At 49.3% G+C, this 14956-nt stretch overlaps 1 long non-coding RNA gene across 1 annotated transcript; it reads right to left on the bottom strand.

Moving 5' to 3' along the window:
* Positions 1–1388: 1388 nt before the first annotated feature.
* On the bottom strand, positions 1389–14604 carry LOC138445256 (uncharacterized). The gene is made up of 3 exons (XR_011258789.1): positions 14325–14604; positions 13946–14151; positions 1389–3502 (listed from the first exon to the last, which is right to left on the bottom strand). It is a non-coding gene; the product is annotated as an uncharacterized lncRNA (long non-coding RNA).
* Positions 14605–14956: the final 352 nt, after the last annotated feature.

Raw genomic sequence — 14956 nt, forward strand, 5'->3', positions numbered from 1 at the left:
ATGCTACTCTGAGCTGTTGTGAAGGGACTTTGCAATTGTTTAAAGTAATTTTCTCTCAAGTTGTGCAGAAAGAGTAGTGTGATCAACAGTTTCCCTCCCTGTAAAGATGTCCGGGTCCTAATCCCCAGAACCTGTGACTGTTAACTCACAGGGCAGAAGGGACTTGTGTGGGTGTGGTTAAAGAAAGGCTCTACACCCGGAGGCCCTCGGGTCACTGGTGAGGGTGCAATGTGGTCCCAAGCGTCCTCAGAAGGCAGAGAGGGAGTCAGGAGGGTCACAGCTGGTGGAGGAGCCGTGAGGACGTGAGCCACCTCGGGGCTGAAGTGGCTGCTGGGCCCCCAGGCGAGCAGTGCGGCGACCCCTAGGAAGAACACCCCCAGATCCTCCAGAAGGAGTGCAGCCCACTGACACCTCAACCCCTAGGAAGAACACCCCCAGATCCTCCAGAAGGAATGCAGCCCGCTGACACCTCAACCCCTAGGAAGAGCACCCCCAGGTCCTCCAGAAGGAGCGCAGCCCGCCGGCATCTCGATGTCCGCACAGCAAGATCCACATTGGACTTCTCCAGATGGATGAGAAAGTGAACCTGTGCTCATTTGTTATACCAGCAGTAAGAAATGAAAACAGGTAGGGAAATGTATCTTTTGTAAAGATACATGGGTCCCTACTGGTAGGAAGAATTTTTTTTTTAATTTAAAATGTTTTCTTTTAAAAATGTATCTTTTTAAAAGATACATGGACTCCCTACTGGTTGGAAGAATTTCTTTGTATCAGGGAGTTAGAATGAAGAAAGGTAATTCGATAATATGTATCCTCTGAAAAGCAGTTCAGAAGCCACTCTCCTGAGCAAGAGGGAAGGGAAGATGTGGGTAGATAAGAAAGGCCCTCCCTGGGGGCAGGAAGGGACTGCAGGCAGAGGAGCCTCAGGGAAACAGCTGGGAGGGCTGTGTGCTCCTGATCTTACTCAGATCTGGAGACGCTCTGGAGACAGCTGAGCTGAGAGAGGGTGATGCACAAGGGGGTCCTGGGGCCTTGCGCCTGCAGCTTCACCACCAGGTGAGCGCCGTCCCTCAAAGATGAGCATCCAGAACCAGGGGGCGTCGCCACTGAAGGAAAAGAGTAACCAGGGAAAAAAAATGGCCTTATATCACAACGTGCCCCATGTAGACTTAGCTCTGCATCTTTCTCTTTCTTCTGATGCCTAGCTGAGTGTGACAGCAATGTGTCATCAGATGCGGAGGTAAGAAGCCAGTCGTTCTCAGTGCACAAGCCTGAAGCAAACTGTGCTTGTGTGAGTAGGGTGAACACGAGCTGGCTCTGATTCACACAAACATCCACATCCTATCGCTACCCCTGTCTACTTGTGTGATTTTGGACAGGACACCTAATGTCTTTAATCACCTGTTTCTTTACTTCCAGAGTAGAAATGACAATCCTATTGCTCACAGAGCTGCGTGGAAAATTACATCAGATAAGACATGTGTTGGCACTTCTATGAGGGGAGCTCAGTTCAGTTCAGTCCTGCAGTCAGGTCCAACTCTCTGTGACCCCACGGGCACCAGGCCTCCCTCTCCATCACCCACTCCCGGAGTTCACTTAAACTCATGTCCATCGAGTCGGTGATACCATCCAACCATCTCATCTTCTGTCGTTCCCTTCTCCTTCTGTCTTCAATCTTTCCCAGCATCAGGATCTTTTCCAGTGAGTCGGTTCTTCACATCTGTGAGGGTAGCTAGTATAGTGAAGGTAGCTAGCAATCCCCCCAAACCCCAGGGAATGACTTGTGATACTGAGCGCAGGGTGACCATGCTTAGCATCCTCTGGATTCTGGTCCTGCTTTGGATTCTTTCCATCCACCTGGTCTGTTTCTACTTTGCATCCCCCTTGGTTCAGACCTCATTACTCTCAACTTTAAAAATCTTCTTTTCACTGTACAAGGTTGGAGGAGCTGGTGAGAAGCAGCCTTTCTCTGTGCCCACTCTGAGCCCTCTGAGTTCAGCAAACAAGGTTCTGAGGCAGCTGACAAAGCTCACACTCTGGTACTTTTAGAAACCAAGCCAAGATTACAGGGCAAGTGAGAGCGACCAGGATTCAAATGCAGATGAGTCCTGTCCCTGGGTCTCAGGCCCACGGGGGCCGCTTCCCACTCTGCTCAGACCCACGGGCGGTCCGCTTCCCTCTCTGCCTAGGTCGCCTCGGGGGTCCACTTCCCACTCTACTCAGATCCCTCAGCAGTTGCTTTCATGTCTGTTTGAAGTGACTTTATAGATTTCCTGGGCTTCCCTGGAGGCTCAGCTGTAATAAATCTGCCTGCAGTGCTGGAGATATGAGTTCCATCCCTGAGTCGGAAAGATCCCCTGGAGAAGGAAATGGCAGCCCACTCCACTATTCTTGCCTGGGAAACCCATGGACAGAGGAGCCTGGTGCGCTACAGTCCATGGGTTCACAAAGAGTCAGACACAACTGAGTGATGAAACCACCACCACAGTATTATCAAAGCCATCTGTATTTTATTGTAGCAAACTTTGAAAAATATTGATAACTAGAAAAGAAGACATTTAAATTTATTTGTATACAATTCAGAAAGTCTACCTATCAGAGATGATCTCGCTTCATATTTTGGTTTATTTCCTTTCCAATTTAAACATTTCCATGGTGTGAAAGTTGCTATACTTTGTTTAACCAAATCCTTAAGCTGAGAATAAAGATTATTTCTCATTTTAGAGTACGTGTTCTAATAGTCAAAATATTTACCTAATTACTTGGTATAAATTCCCAGGAGTGAGACTTAAAATTTCCATGCCAAGCATAAGTCATTTTTACCGCTCTTTGATCTGTATGTACCGTCGAAGGACAAACAAGAAGGAATGTTGAATACTTAGATCTGCCAAGGATGATGGCCACAATCTTCGTTAAATGTGTATGCTGTTATTTTATGAGGCACTTGTCTCTTAACAGAAGACAAAATAATATCTCAGCCTTAATTTGTTGAGGGAAGATGACATTTTTTTTCTGTCTTCCAACAAGCATTTGTATTTCTTTAACGAGCATTTCAGTTTATGGATCTTCCCAAACTTTCTGCTAGATTGCTTGGTTTATTACACACTTCTAGGAGCTATGTGTTGGCAATGTCAGACTTGTGTCAAGTGTATTATAGTTTGGAGTTTGTAACTTTCCGCTTCCTCTTTGACATGTAAGTGTTTGGCGATGTTGTAGTAAAGCCCACGAAGACTTTCCTGTGTGCTCTGGCTTTCAATGGAACGCGTATTTATTAGTGTGCTGGGGCTGCCATGACAAAATAGCGCATCCCCAGAGGCCTGAAGGGCAGACATCTGTTTTCTTGCAGCTCCAGAGGCTGGACATCCAAGGCCACAGTGTGCTTGGGGTGGATTCTCCCAAGGACTTGCTCACTTGCAGACAACGCCTTTCTCTGGGTCCTCACTTGCCCCTCCTCTGTGTGCACCCGTTCCCGGGGTTTCTTTCTGTGTTCAGTTTCCTTTTCCTACATGGACAAGAGTCATAGTCGATTAGGGCACAACTCAAAGGCCTCCATTTATTTATCTCTTTAGAAACTCTGTCTGCAGATACAGTCACATTCTGAGTCCCTGCAGGTTAGAGCGTCAACACATCTACCTGGGGGGACACAACCCAGTCCATCAGAGTTTATCAAGGTCTTCCCCATCTCAAGATTGCATGCATATTTACACTTTATTCTTAAGGTTTATGGTATCAAATTTTATATTAAATGCCACTTGGAATTTATTTTGATATGTGGCACAAACCTTACTGAGAAGTAGATTATACAAAGAAAAGCCTGTAGGTAATGTAAGGGCATAATTTGCAGAATATTAAAAGCAAATTCTCATGTTCTCAGCACCCACTCTCATTTTAACAGATTCTAATTTTTCTGTATATCTCAATTCCATGTCATTCCCCGCTTTTTATTTGAGATTCGCACATGCATATGAGTTCCTAAAGAGTACACAGGCTTTCCCTCTTTTGTCCCTTTATGTAAGCAGAATCACAGTGATTATCCTTTTGTGACAAAGTATTTATTTTGTGTGTGGTATTAGTTCCTGAGGTCCATTCATTCGTATGCATCCATTGAATTACTTTTCTGCTATATAGTAGTCCACACTTTAAATGTACCAAATCTATCCATTCTATTGTTGCTGGGTGCTGGAGCTGTTTGCAGCTCTTTGCTGTTAAGAATCTCATTCACATGTATCTACTTTATGAGCTGGATGGGAATTGATGAAACCTGGGGTGTGCACTTGTCCAGCTGTGCTATGTTACAACAGTTGCCATTCCGATTAACAAGGAATGACAGCTTCTTCTGTTCCACATCTGGGCCAGCCTTTTCATAGTCACTCACATATGTTTGCTCAACTGTGAGCTGTGAGATGGTGTTTTGTTGCAATTTTAACTCGTACTTAATTTATCACTAATGAAATTGATCACATTTTAAATGTTCCTTGGACTTCCATGTTTCACCATCCATGCAATGCCTGTTAACGTGTTTTTGACATCTACTTAAAAAAATATTGATTGGTGAAAGGTCTTCACACTTGTTGCACATTCACTCCCACTCCCCGGCTTCTGCCTTCCTCATTTTGTGATGTCTTTTGATGAGTGGCAGTTGTTACTTGTAACATGATCATATTTATCCATCTTCTGCTTACCCGTCTGTTTGGCTTTGTAAAGTTCTTCACCCCCCAGACATCACATAGCCTTCTGTTAGGGACCATATCATACAGCCTTCTGTCAGGGATCACATCATACAGCCTTCTGTCAGGGATCACATCATACAGCCTTCTGTCAGGGACGCTCCAAAAGGCTTCATGTTTGTTGTCTTTCACAGTTAATGTTCAATTTATTAACACCTTCAATTTAAGTCTCAATTTCCCTGCAATTTATATACATGCCTTGTCTGAAGAAAAAGTTACTTTTCCAGCAAAGCCTGTGGAGGGAAGATACCACACTACCCTCTCCCCGCTTCTCCCTTCACCCACAGCCCCATCCCTAGAGGGTGTCAGAGATGCAAGAAATAAGAGAGAGCGAGAGGGCAGGACAAGTGGAAGAGAAGGATGGAGCTGATGCTTTCCATGTGTGGTGTGGGATCTCACCTGCAGGAGGGAGCATTTCAGTAAAGGCCTGAAGCCAGTGGAGGAATGAGCTGTCTGTCGCTGGAAGAGAAGTGTGTTTCAGGGAAATCAGAGAGAAGGGAAATGCTCTGTGACTGGGGGGTGGGGTGGGGGAGGCATGGGGATTTCACAGAACAGCCCAGGGTGCCATGTGGTCCCGCACCTGAGAGGAGAAGGGGGAATGAGGTTCATTTTCACAAACGTTCCTGTTCTTCACACTAGCTGCCTCCACCTCCGGGTTAAAAAAAGTCTCACTTTTAAAGACTCACCTGAACCTCTTCTCCCCATGGGACTATCAGGACTTCTAGACTCCTGGGCTGGGCGAGTGGACTCTCCACTGCCCTGTGACGGGGGTTGCTTTCTGTATTACCAGCAGAGAATGAGCTTCTCAAAGAGAGATTTTGTTCTTTATCACTAGTGATAAAAATGTCTGGTAAATATTGGATGAATTTACAACTGAATCCAAGAAGGAAGGATGCTAATGTTTTCTTCCATCTTCACCTTGGTCCATTAGAAACGGTACAGTAGGAACCCTGGGCTTCTGTTTAAAAAGAATCTAGTAACGGTCAGGTCAGTCTTTACCCTTGTAGGTAGGTCCCAGGAATGAGACTCAGGCCAAAGCTTCCCGCCCTCCCCCTCACTGAGAGTTGGTGACCGGTGAGCCCTTCTCTCTGTGCTCCGCCCAGTGGGTGTCAAGGTCTGCAGGCTCCGTGGGCTGATCTTGCACCTGGCTTGGCTCTCCTAGGCCATCCCAGATTCACAAGTGCCCGCCTGGTTCAGGGACCGAGAAGCTGGTGTGATTACCTGCTGTGAGTCACAGCCCTGGGACCCCGGCTGAACCGCGTTTGCTTCTGGTGACAAGGGCGCCCGCCTGTCCCTGAGCAGAGGGGCTGGTCATGCTGCCCTGGGCAGCTTCCCGCACGGACAGCCTCCTGTCGTTTCTCCTTGACTCGGCCTGTCCCTTTGCCTTATTGGGACGTCCTGCCTGTCACAGACACTGCTGTTCCTCACCTGAATGGGGAAGTAGGTAAGTCCTTACGACCCCGAGAATCCCCGGGTGGTGAGTTATGTGGCCAGCTCTGGCCTTAGCACCCCAGGACGATCAGCGACCTAGCCCGCACTGCATTCATGCTGCCTGAGAGAGAGGAGGAGAGGGTGGACTTGGGGTGGGTCCTGAAGGTATTTACTGAGTGAGATGCTGAGATCTGGCCTGGTTTTCCTGATGGGGAGCCTGAATCATCACTGAAAGATGGCAGCCTTTCCCAGCAGTCTGGGGGCTCAGGAAGCCCAGCCACCCTCTGGGTCCTCTGCTGCCCCAAGTGAGCCCCGCAGACAACAGTTCCAGGATCCATGGGCTGCTCTCCTCCTGGGGTTTTCTGGTGGTTTTGGTTCATTGTTACCCTCACATCTCCTTGGACTATTCAGCAGAAGTGATGTGTGCCTGTTCCCTGAGATGCTGAACACACTGGGAATTCCTCCTTTTCTGTGACCTGGAGTTTTGTGAGCATCCTAAATATCCAACAGAATCAGGCGCAAAATGTCAGAAGAAGCATTAAAATAAAGAGAAATGAAACGTCATTCTTTTTTTTTTCTGGGCTCAGTCTTTTAAAAATTCAACTAGTTAATTAATTTCTTCTGGCTGCACTGGGCTGTTGCTGCTGCACACCTGCTTTCTGTAGCTGTGGCCTTCATGGCCTGAGAGGCTGCTCTTCACCGCGGTACTTGGGCTTCTCACTGTGGCGGCTGCCCTTGCTGTGGAGCACCTGCTTCTGGCTGTGTGCGCTTCAGGAGTCGGAGCACACAGCTTCCTTGCTCTGTGGCATGTGGGATCTTCCCAGACCAGAGGTAAAACCTGTGTCCCCTCCACTGCACCTCCAGGGAAGTCGCTGGACAATCTTTTTGAAAGAACTGAATTTAGTTTCAGAAGGGAAGTACAGAAGTGGCAGATGGGGCCAATGGTGGTTGGGGAATCTTTCAGGAACTGCTCTAAAGGAAGTCCTAGGATGGCTGGAAAGAGCACTCGTGCTAAAATAAAGGACACAAGAAACCAGACCCAGAATTAGGGCTGCTGGGGAGAGGGTGGGGCGGTGCTGGGCCTCTGGAGACCCTCTTCTCTCTCACAGCAGCTGCTGCCCACAGACATCTTTAGGATAATAACCCACAGGTGAGGGAGGCTTGGCAGAAGATTAGTTGGGGAGGAAACCCAAGGTTTCTCACCATATTAGGGACAGCTTCTCATTTTCCTGGGGCCACTAGATCATCTGAGGTATTTATTTCAAAGTCTGAATTTATGGCTGAAGCCTGAGCTCTCTTCTGAAGATGAGAGAGTAGGTGGGACTTGTACTCAGAGGAAGCACACCCTTCTGGGAAAATGGGACACCTGGAGATGAGCAGGGTGCAGTGAAACAAATGACTATATTTCTTATCTTTTTGGAAGATGGGGAGCATCAACTAATGTCAGAATATGCTTTGAGTGGGCGCACAAATTTGTTCAATGAAGAATATAATTAGTTTAATTTTTCTTCCTTAAAGACAAATACTTTCCTAAACAAAAATTATGCAGTGATGACTGTTTCTGCCAATAATATTTAGAAGGGCAGAAATCCATGGAGCATTTCACCATGTCTCTGAAGGTGTCAACTAGATTTCACCCCAAAGTGAGCTTCCTCTGCATTTGATGAGCGTGTCTGCCCTGTGGGGCTGTGACACCCACCGGGGGACTCATGATGTGCCTGCTCCTGCTTCTTTCCTGTGCAGGGGGGTTTAAGAGCTTATCTGTGTGACCAGAGTGCCTGACCTTCCACCAAGACATGACCCCTTAGATTGTTTCATCCACCACTGAAAATGTTCACAGTGGCTTGGCCACATATCTGAGGCCATGGATGATGGAACTAAGGTTAAGGCTCCAAAGCTGCCTGATTCCCACATGGGGGGGGGGGGGGGCAGTCAAGAAGACAGAAGGCAGTTGCATCCAGAGGGTCAGGGGAGGGCACAGCAGGAAAGATGGCAAACTATAAACCACTTCGGTGGGTATTGGAGAACAAAGGCCTGAGGCATTTGATCAAGAATTAGTTATTGAAATGTTTGACAGTGGTGTTTGTTCTGTGGAGTCAAGATTCCCCAAGTGATCATTGTGAGGGTTTCCTGGGATTTGATGTAAATCATAGGAATGGAATATTATTTAAATAACTGAACAAATAGGTCTAATCAGAGTATAACAGCTCATGACTTTTGGTTTTTTCTGTGTAAAATGGGAATAGTACTACCTTGTTTATGTGGGAAGTAGCCTATATTGTTTTCGGAGAAGGCAATGGCACCCCACTCCAGTACTCTTGCCTGGAGAATCCCATGGATGGAGGAGCCTGGTGGGCTGCAGTCCATGGGGTTTCACAGAGTCGGACATGACTGAGCGACTTCAGTTTCACTTCTCACTTGCATTCATTGGAGAAGGAAATGGCAACCCACTCCAGTGTTCTTGCCTGGAGAACCCCAGGAATGGGAGAGCCTGGGGGGCTGCTGTCCATGGGGTTGCACAGAGTAGGACATGACTGAGCCACTCAGCAGCAGCAGCAGCCCATAGTGTTTTCCCCTGGACCCCAGAGAGAGCAGGGTTCCCCTTATCTCGGCATGCCCGTGGTTTGGTGGGAGGGGTCACCCCCAGGTGAGTGTTGGGGACTCAGCCTGGAGTATCCAGCAGGGCTTTAGAGGCTTGGCTCTCATGATGGCTTTCTGTCTCCTCAGCTTTATCTGGTCAGTTTCAACCGTCCTGCGTGAGGATGCAGAGGAGGACAGTGGGGGCCTTGAGTTCTTGACCTTGAAACAACGAGAGGGACTTGCTCTCTTTCCTCGTTTGATCTGTGTCTTGCCAAATTGTCCGGTTTCTCCTTTCGGCCTGGATCTTCTAACACCGCCCAGGAAATACTGATGCCAGTGACACCCACCACTCTGTTAGGCACATGGCAGCTCAGGGACTGATATGGAAACAGCCTCTTTCTGTCACTCACACCCACTTGTTACAACATCTGTAAAGGTTGTGACTTTAGAGGACAGACGGGAGTGGTTTCTATTAAAAGAAAACAACAACACCCCTCAGGCTCACTGGAGAAAAACCCCCTGATTCACCATGGGAATGGCCCCCGTGGCGGCAGGTGTGCAGCGGGCATAGACGACAGTGATGAGTGTGAAAAAGGTCCCCAACCAGGAGAACAGGCGTGTCGTCAGGCGAGCCCAGTGTGATGGACGCTGGGGCAGAGGTGGTGATGGGCAAGGAGGAGTAATGAGGGCCTATTTACTTTCCCTAATTTTAAAAAATATTAAGCTTTTATAGACTATATTTGAACATTTTGGCAGCTACAAAACGGATAAATACAATTTTCTCACTACCTTCTTCACAATAACTCAGTTTCTCTCTGTTCTTAAACTTTGTTCGGATTTGAAGGCTGAACGCATTGTGTATCGATTCTCATTTCTTAGTGCTGAGTGTGCGTTGAGGAGAAAGGGTAGAGTGGACCGAATAGAGCGCAGGGCGCTGGACAGCAAACTACAGACCAGGGCGCTCCAAGCCCGCACTCTCCACAATGAAATCAGTAAAACCACCAGGGTCTGTCAGCTCAGAGGACCCGAGAAGTAGCAACAGTGATCTCTTCTCTGCTCCCACCATTGCCAGCCCTAGCAGGGGTCCAGAGCGGCGCCTGGGGTATGTGTGTGCTTCTATGTTTGTGCGTGTGTGTGTGTGTGTGCGTGTGCATGTGTGTGTGTGCGCACGTGCGTGTGTGCCTCTGTTTGTGTGTGTGTACGTGTTTGTGTGTGTGTGTGCGAGTGCATGTGTGTGTGTGCGCGCGTGCGGGTGTGTGTGTGCCTCTATGTGTGTGTGTGTGTGTGTGTGTGTGTGTGTGTGCCTCGTATTTCTTCCTGCCACAGAAGTGAGTCTGGATGCTTCAAGTAAGCAGTGGCCATGCCACGTAAACAGTGCGGTGAACAGGGTAGTGTCTTTGGGAGCTGAGTGTGCACAGACTTTGTATAATCGGTCCAGGTGCAAACTTCCCGTTGTTCCCGTGGTTCACAGCTGTTTTGTGAGGGGAATGGTCTTCCCCTGGGATATCAGCTCAAAGCTGATGGAGAGAAGGACTACACAGGTGTGTGTTAGAGCCAGCAGCTCTGGGCACGCATGATTGGGCAAGCCAAGGGAATGGCTCGAGGCTCCTGACCTGAAGGAAGAGACTGTGGACGTAGGGATCCCAGGCCTGCAGAGTCAGAGCTCTGATTGCCCGCAGGGGCTCTGGGTGTTAGTGGAGCAGAGAGGTGGAGGGGCTGAGATGCCAGCTGCCTGTCCCAAGGCTAGAGTAGGAGGAAGCAGAAAAGCACGTCGTGTGGCCCATCTTTGTTTCTGCACGTCTTTCTGTCCAGACACCAGGCTATAGGGAAGACTCGATTCTTGTTTTTGAAAACCTCTTTAGCTACTCTAACTCTTTACTTTTCCACTGCATTTTTTAAAAAGGTAAATGCATGTATATATGGCACCGCTGGAAGTGCTAGAACTTTCTGTTTTTATTTAACAATTTGCCATAGATACCTGTCTAATACCTATAGATCTAACTCATTTAAATAACACCAATAAACCAAAAAGCAAATTGATACTGTTGTTATGTGAACACACTGAAAGTTTACTTAGTTGGTCCCTTGCCATGCTTTCTAAATATTCTGTGATTAAGTAATGCTGACGTCAACATCGCTGTTATACGTGTAGTTGCACACGTGTTTCCGTACACCCGTTTCTTGTCATCTGGCTTTGCTTGCTAAAGACTCAAAGACCAATTACGTAGCCAAATTTTCAGTCCTTTCCTTTATGGCTTCTGAGCCTTGGCTTTTATTCTTCAGCAGCATCTGGACTCTGAAATTACAGAATGCAGTGTCTCCCGCTCTCTCTCTCTTTGTGTTACCGTCACTGTTTCAGCCTGCAGTTCACACAGCCCAGCCCCCTGCAGAATCTCCCTTGCTCGGGTTCGCCTGGGCCTTGCAATCTCGCGTGGAGGGCCTCTCCGCCGCGGCCTCCCGCTCTCCGCCCGCCCTGGGCCGCTCGGCGCCGTGCTGTCCCGAGCGGGGAGCCCCCTCCGAGGCAGAGGCCCCCGGCGAGCTCGGGCGTTCGGGCGGTAGGCGCCACTGCGGCTTGCCGGCGACGGCGCCTCGTCCCGGGGATGCTCGAACCGGTTGTCGTGCGCCCACGGCGGCCGCCTGCAGAGCGTTCCCGTCCTTCGGCGACCTTCACAAGGGCTGCGATTCAGCCTGCAAACGCGGAAGGGAGCTCCAGAGGCCAGCAGCACTGGCGGAGATATCCCCGGTGCCGCTGAGGCCTGGGCAGGCCTGCTCCTGCTGAAGATTGGATCTGCAGTGTTTTGGGAAGCGGCCTGGCGCCGCAATAGGGGGTTGGTGTGGCTGCTCGCTCGGGTCGACCAGCATCTCCCCGCGCCCATCCATATGGGTGATTTCCGAGCGGGCAGAGAGAGGGTCTTGCACGCCGGAGCGCTGTTGGCTCGGCGGCTAGGCTCTTGGGTCACCGTTCTTCCGCGTTAACCCCGCTCCAGGCTGCGGCGTCTGGCCAGCCCGCGCGAGCCCTGCTCGGAGAGCTCGTTGGCGGGCGCGCCGGGGCCCCGTCTCCGGGCCAGAACGCGTCCTGCTCTTGCTTGAGTTGAACGGGCAGACTTGCGTGGCAAGGCCGGGCCGTGTCTCTAGGAGCTGGAGAGCGGTCGGGACGTTTTCTCTGGTCTTGTGTACCGCCTGGGCTATAGCTGGCGGCTGAGACTGAGCGTGCCCCGCGGGATGTTCTGGGCCACATTGTTCGGTTTTCCCGTTTTGGTTGTGAGTTGCCGTGTCTCTGGCGGCTACCGCGCTGGGTTACCCGTGCGTCTCTTGATCCTCTCCCACCTCCCCGAGAATGAGGACGGAACGAACGCACGGAGCAAGACGGCTCTCGCCGCCTGGGGCTCAAGTCCGCAGCAGAGTCGGGAGGCGGGGAAGCTCCTCCCCGACGCCCACTGTCGTTTCTCCAGGCTCTGCGATCGCCCGAGACCGGGGCGATCTTCACGGGGCCCGTCTGTGGTCCCTTCTGCTCCCTTTGCGGCCTTGGATCGCACACTCATGGCTTCCCTCACCGCGGGTGGTAGTAGGGAACGTGGCCCAACGCCCGGCTCCAGTCCTGCCTGGGCTTTGAGGTCAGAAACGCCGAACAGATGTGACACAGAAAGCGTCCGGGGCCGTGCGTTGGAGGATGCTGGGGGCGCGGTCTTTAGTTAGAAGAGCCTCTGAACACGGGAGGACGGGGAAGAGAGAAAAGCAACCTCCGGGGGACTCGGAGGGAACGCGTGTGTAGTGGTGATACTGTGCCTTCCCCCTGCGATTCGCATTTGTCCTGGTGGCGTTTATGCTGTTAAGTTGCAGCTGGGGTCATCGCCGTCGACCAGATGGCCAGACAACTTTGGTGCTTTATCAAAAATCTGCTATAATGCAGGTTTTGGTAATGAGCAGGCAATGACAACCCACTCCAATATTCTTGCCTGGAAATTCCCAGGGGCGGAGGAGCCTAGTAGGCTGCAGTACACGGGATCGCACACAGTCGGACAGGACTGACTTCACTTTCACTTTTCACTTTCATGCATTGAAGAAAATAGCAACCCATCCCACTGTTCTTGCCGGGAGAATCCCAGGGAGGGGGGAGCCTGGTGGGCTGCCATCTACTGGGTCGCACAGAGTCGGACACGACTGAAGCGACGTAGGAGCAGCAGCAGGTTTTAGTAGATGACAGTAAAATCCATAATGAAAATTACTATTATCGTTGTTACTGGACGTTACTGTAATTATTACTGTTGTCTGTAATTATAAAGTTTATCTACAGAACAGCTGCTCAGTTGAAGATGACCCACGAGGAGTTTCAGTATGTCTAAATATGGGAGAAAACTACAACCCACGAGGCCTTTCCCCCTGCCCCCTGGCAACCATTCTGGAAATCCACATCCCCAAACTGCTGCATTAGGGCTCAAGGTCCCGTCTGGGTCAGTGACTGTTTCCTCCCATGCGCTTTCCAATTAGAAACAAATCGCTGGGAACATGCTCCTCTAAGCAATCCCAGGGCCGCCTCTCTTCCCCGCAGCCTGCCTCCAGCTTCCCTACGTCGCAAGCTCTGAGCAGCACATGCCTTCCTGGTTTGCTACCACTCCTCTGCGTACCTCTAGCCTCAGCCTAATGCAAGTGGTGCTGGCTGACCCCTTGCAACCCAAATAGTAGCGGGGAAATGCACGTCCTGGTCTGTATTTTAAGATCTTTATAAACATGATAATGGAAGCGTAGTTGAGTGAGGAACATGGGTAACAGGGTCAGCGATTTCTTTACTAAAGCTGTTCAAGGAGGGGAGAGAGGCTCAAGAAGCAAGTGATAGACAAATATATACATACAGTCAATAATTATGGCTAATTTGCATTGTATGGCAGAAACCAACACAAAATGGTAAAACAATTTTCCACCAATTAAAATTTTTAAAGGAACAATACTAAAGCTATTCCAATGCCTTTTGTATGCAAAGAGTATCCACGTTACTCTGCATTTTTTCCGTAGAATTCTAAAACTGGCATGACGAGGTTTCTTGACATCTTCAAAACATTGCTTTCTAGAAACATCCATTTATGTATGTGTACTGCTCACTAGCCTTCATTTAATTGCCATACTTTGAAAAAAATTTAATGTGGAAAGAATTGTTTTATTTTTTGCTTTGAGACCAATATTTTGTGTTTTTATTCATTACGGAATCTCACCTCCGTGTCCTCCGATGGACAGTCGATAGACTCAAAGGGATGATTCAGCAGCTGTGGAACTTTTTCTCTGAGTAGCTCCCTCCTTTCTGATGCCCTGCCACACAGATCACAGCCTCGGTGGCCTCCCAGCTCACCCGTGTTCTCAATCCAGATTCTGCCAGAATGTTCATGGGCTCCTCTGCCTGCAGTTGCACCGTGAAGACCGCCTGAAAGCAGAGAGCGGAGTCGTCAGGTTGGTGTATGTGCTCACCTTCAGGGGAGGAACCTAGCCCCGGAACCCCCACACTGCCTGCTGTTCAGGGTCTGAGAACAGTTTCCTGTTTTGTTCAGATTTCTAATTCCCAATGGTAGGTGAGCAAGTAGACACTGTTCCTCTTACCGTTGCAGGAAGGGGAACCCTCTGCAGGGCCCTAGAGTGGGCTCACACGTGCTGACAAAGCAAGAGACTTGGCTGGAGGGGCGCCCAGGAGGACAGCAGCAGGGTGAGGAAGCCCAGGGGATTTCACCACGTGACCTGCGGTCTCAGGTTTTATGGTGATGGAGTTGGTTTCCAGGTTGTCTCTGGCCCAGCATTCTGACTCGGGGTTCGTGTCATGTAGTTTGTTCAGCTTTCTAATTACCAGTTACTACGGGTGAGGAAGTCCAGACACTCGTTATATCTATTTGGAAGCAGAAATCACATTTTAAAAGAAAATTATACTTTTGCATCAATAACAAAATCACCTAACCACCCGTGCTTGAAAGGTGTCTTTTGTCTCATATTCTTTGTTTTGCTCATGAACATGTTAAAATAAAATGAAATAGCACGAGACACTTAGATGGCTTTCCTCACCCCCTAGAAGAACATTATGCCAATAAATTGTGGGTAAGGTCTTAGGAGTCTCTGAATTTGAATCCTTCAGGTCCTATCAAGTCACTGAGGCAATTTTTGCTCCTGTTTTGGTAAGATCTGTTGGTGTAGTAAGTCACACTAAATTTTCCCACAGCTTATACTGTGGAGAATTTTTTTTT

The sequence above is a fragment of the Ovis canadensis genome, chromosome 1 (assembly GCF_042477335.2).
Source record: "Ovis canadensis isolate MfBH-ARS-UI-01 breed Bighorn chromosome 1, ARS-UI_OviCan_v2, whole genome shotgun sequence".
Taxonomy (NCBI): Eukaryota; Metazoa; Chordata; class Mammalia; order Artiodactyla; family Bovidae; genus Ovis; species Ovis canadensis.